Raw genomic sequence first — 5,124 nt, forward strand, 5'->3', positions numbered from 1 at the left:
TATATATATATATGTAGTAATAAACCTTTAAAGAGGAAGAAAAAAGAAAAGAATATTTGACAGAGACCATATGTGGCCCGCAAAGCCTGAAGTATTTACTGTCTGGCCTTTTACAGAAAAATTTTGCCAGCGCCGGGACTAGCTTATACGGTTATGCTGTGGTAACAAACGATACTCATATCTCAGTGATTGTGCCCAACAATATATATTTCTTGCTGATGCCACATGCCTAAGTCAAGGTGTCAGGAGTCTCTGCTTATCTGGATCACTCAGGAACCTGAGCTGCAAGAAACTTCATGTCATGATGTGCTCCGTGGTCACCTCTGCAATAAGAAGGAGATGTGAGGAGCTGCATACTGGCTCTCAGAATTTCCACCTGGGTGTGAAACGCTCCACTTCTGCTCATAGTTCACTGGCCATCCAAGTCACATGGCCTCATCTAACTTCAAAGGAGTGGGGAAATAAACCCCACCTTATACCTGGAAGAATGAAATCCAAAAATATTTGGTGAACAACAGTATTAATACTGGATACCTGTGAATGTGAGTGTGTGAGAGGGATATAGAGAGAGTGTGTGTGTATGTGTGTGTCTGTAGAAAGCTAGTTCAGCAAGTGAGGTGTTAGAATCCACAGCCTCTGAAAGCTTTATTGATTTTCTTCATACATATGTATAAGATATAGATATATAGTGATATGCTTTGACGCTGTATCCCCACTCAAATCTCGTCTCTAATTGTAATCTCCACAAAGTTCCTCCTTCGCTCCTCTCTCTCTTGCTGCCGTGTGAAGAAGGTGCTTGCTTCTCCTTTGCCTTCCACCATGATTCTACATTTCCTGAGACCTCCCAGGGCATGTGGAACTGTGAGTCAATTACCCCTCTTTCCTTTTTAAATTACCGAGTCTCAGATATTTCTTTACAGCAGTGTGAAAATGGATTAATACATATAAGAACTTCTATTATATATGGATATGTAGATTTCTCTATTTTTACATATTGAATTCTTATAACTGTATCTACTATCTATTCTATATTGAATTCACATATATAAATATATGCAGTAGAGATCTCTCCATAACTATGTATTTATCTATAGATATATATTTTACATATATTGGATAATATAAAATTCAATATATAATAGATAATCTGTAGAATAGGATTTCCATCTATATAGTAGAGATCTATCTATCTATCTCTGTGTGTATAGAGAGAGGGAAAAATGAATCAATCGGGTTTCACAGGACATGGATGTCGGGTTTTAGGTGTGTGTATGTGCATGTGGGCATACTCTACATTATGCTGTTGATCACATAGAGAGCACACATGAGAGAGAGGTGTATGTGTGTACGTAATCAAGAATCCATTATGTACAAGTTACAAAATGAACATGAAAAAATAAATTTAAAGGTTCTTTTGATATGTAGTTTTCTAGTGTCAAAGGGTTTAACGTTTCTTGGCTTACAACAGTGTAGGTTGTCTTATGTTAACGTGTTCCCTGAAAAGCTGTTTAAAAATTAAATCATACAATTTTTACTTTAAAGATCACAACTTTGGGGGGCTCTTTTCCAAAAGAGAAGAAAACAAAGAAGGAAGAAATTTCTAGTAATGTGAATAATCAGCTTCTAGTTACATCTTTGAAAGCTGGAGCCTGTGTGTAATAAAAATGCTTAAAATAAAGGTCTCTCAATTTTTTAAGCAGCAAGAAAATACTTGGAGAATTAAAAGACAATATCTATTAGCATTAGGAGAAAACCTGCAGATGATTCTAGTCTACCTTCCTTATTTTATCGATGAAGATGGTGAAATTAGTAATGACAAATTCAAAAATGTAAATTCTTATACATTTTTTAGTTTTTGGATTCTCTCTCAACCATATACTTCTTCTCTTAGAGTAAACCTTTTTTTTTGGTCTATGTAGAAGCACTGTATCATTTTCAAATCATGGTCAATAGATTTTGGATGATTTCATGTTGAAAATTGTTGCTCTGTATGACAAAGGGAAGCCTGCTTCCTCTATCCCAAGAACAGTCTACTTGGTTTTTAAAAGGCATTGTGAATGTACAGCATCCTTACTGCAAGGCTGTATGCACAAGGCCGAGCTGTCTCTGAAAGAATTCCACACCTGACAGGATGCTGGCCACACCTTTCTTGGCTCAGAGACAAAGCAAGGAAATTGTGGAAGGTAAGTAATTGAAGAAATCATTTTCTTCCTCTTCATGTATGCTTCTTTTCTTGGATCTGGGATTATTGGTGGGTTTATTTTTTGTCTCTTTCCATCTTTGACACTTTCTTTTTACTTAGGAGATGCCAAATGAGAGACACATAAATTATGAGGATTTTTTTTTTTAAAAAAAACCCTGCAATTGACCATTCTATTGGTGCATGCTTTGTCACTTGCAAGATTCACAAATAACACAATTTCTGGTGTTGGGGGGCACCCCAAAAAGGACAATTTCTTTTCAGAATAATAAATCACAATATTTAAAGGGAAGAGATCTTGTGAAAAAGCTATGAGTCAAAGAGTCCAAGCCTGGCTTCCATCTGTGTTTGGGGAACAGTTAACAGCAATGTGTGGGAAGTCAAACAAAAATGGAGAGCTGAGATTTTCTTTGCTTTTTAAAACAAGGATGTTTGTTTAAGGAAAGTATGTGTGGGGGAAGTAAGGGGGAGTGCTGTGGCTCCTGTGAGAGAAAGGGGACATGGGGAGACACATGCCAGCAGTTCAAAGGATTTTTGTGCATGCAGGATAGTAAATAAATTGAAGAGTCAATTTTTATAAAAAATATTTGCCCAGCCAAAGAGGGAAGTCACTGAAATTGTAAGGTTGCTGCTGAGTAGTTAAATCCTCAGGTAGGGCGTGGCTTGTCACCGTTACTCCTATCCATCTCAGTTGTCTTCTCTGGGCCTTTCCATATTTTCTGTGAGAGTCTCCATATTTCCATTCAACTTCTGGAATTGACCTGTATCACTGAGAAATGTGATTAAGCTGCTTTAAAAAGCCTCTAATTTCCATCTTGCAAAAGAAAAATATAAATGCAAAGATGGTGCCATAGCTACTAGCTTAGTTTCAAGGCATCTGGGTGTCAGACATCAGAATATAAATCAGGGAAGGCATTTTACCAGATAGTGTGTATTGTGATGAATAAAACACAGAGGAAATGGGGACTTCATAAAAATAAGAAGTATAAATATCCAGTCATGAAAGGTACATATTTGTTAAAGATTATGTCTATTGAAATGATGAGTTGGAAGAATCATTTTATATGACTTTACTGGCTCATGAACATAAACGACTTTATTGGCTCATGAATATAAACAACTTAAAATATGACAAATATATTCTTTAAAAGGAGTCAGTTATCTCTTTAGGTTTTCATTATCTTTCAGAGAGAAACAAATTTAAGAATCTTAGCTTTTCACCAATGAAATTACAGTCTATCTTATTCTCTATGAAGTTATGAAAATGGTAAAGAAACTTTAAAAGATCTTATCTCCACATATGCAAACCTCTCTTATTTGTGCAAATTCAAGTTAATATATGGATGTAAAAGCATAGTTCATATTTGTAGTGAAATTGAACTTATTTCAAAGAAAATATCTCCACATATAGAGTATCAATCAATTTCAGAAAATAAAAAGTCTTCAAGCTTTACATATTGCAAGCTTGAGATATTGTGGGATCATATTTAATCACTGATGGGTTAATGTTCTAAGCAAACTATAATTAAAAATAAATAGGTCTCTAAGCTACCTAATCCTCAAGTGTGCCAAATGAGGCAAACATTTCACTTCTGTAAAAACAAACTTCTAATTCTAATTTAAAGCATTAGTTGAGCCTCCCATCAAGGAATTTTGTGCTGTTTGTTCATTTATCTAAGATACTTTTTTCAGACTTATGAATATTTATGAACCACAGGGTTCAATCCAGTATTATAATAAGTAAGAGGTAGTGTCTTCGAGACGTAAAGGGTGCTTATAATTCTACTGCGCCTCCAGATACTCACTGGCATCTTGTCACGCTTGAATGAGCCATTCAAAATAAAGCTGCCATCGAATCGAAGTACCTGAAGTGTAAAAATGTGAGAAGAATTTAATGAAGCATAAATTGTCATTTAGTTGAAGATACAGACCCCTTTACTGTAGCACAATTAAATACAACATAATGGAGGCTTCTATTCATCAGTCCCAATCGCCTTCTGTTTTGCAGACAGGAAAACTACAAGATCCCCAATGTCTTTATTGTGGACTGTGGTGCATGGAGAGTAAATGTATTCTCTCCCTCTCTCTTTTCCTCATCCCTCCCCCAACCAGGCACGCATTTTATATGTGTTTATAATTAAGAATTTGTCATGTATAAGACACTGTGTTCAATGCTAGTGGGAAATCTAAGATTAATCAAAATGGCCCCACTATCTACTGAAAGCAATAGCCTTTATCAAATACCAACAGGCTTTTTTTGTTTGTTTGTTTGTTTTTTTTTGTTTGTTTGTTTTTTTAACAAAAACTTTATTATGCAGCTCTCTAGGCTAAGAATGTGAAAGGCCCAGGCATTGAAATTTGGAGCAGATATAGCAGTTCAATGGAAAAAACAAAACACAAAAAAATCAAGCTATTTTAGGGATAACAAACTTTCTCCTGATTGTGAACTATGTTGAATTTCTCAGGCATACGGGTGAGTCTATGGGGTAGCTATGGGCATGAAAGTGAGTGGTTTAATAACTGAGGGCAGAGGAAGCAGAGGGCTGTGGGAAGATTAACAAGAGTCAAGTGTACCCACTCTCCACTTATAATTCTGCAGGAACCAAGAAGTTTAGGAAATGAGAATGACAACTGGCTGAGAGAACATCAAGGTCCAGGAATGGAAACGGCAGCTGGCTGAGAGATCAATCAGGTTCAGAAAATGAGATTAGCAACTAAGAGATCTAAAAATCTACCAAGAGCATACTAAACTATTTACTCATGCATTCGTTATTTTAGAAAATATTTCTTGAGCACCTATGTATGTAAAGTGCTTTGCAGGCCAGTCGCTAGGTATATAGCAGTGAACACAGTTTATACGTTTTGTGCCTTTTTGTAGTTTATGATCTAGTGGTGAATGGTTGGATGTTTATGCCATGAGGCTA

This window comes from Papio anubis, chromosome 5 (assembly GCF_008728515.1).
Source record: "Papio anubis isolate 15944 chromosome 5, Panubis1.0, whole genome shotgun sequence".
Classification (NCBI taxonomy): Eukaryota; Metazoa; Chordata; class Mammalia; order Primates; family Cercopithecidae; genus Papio; species Papio anubis.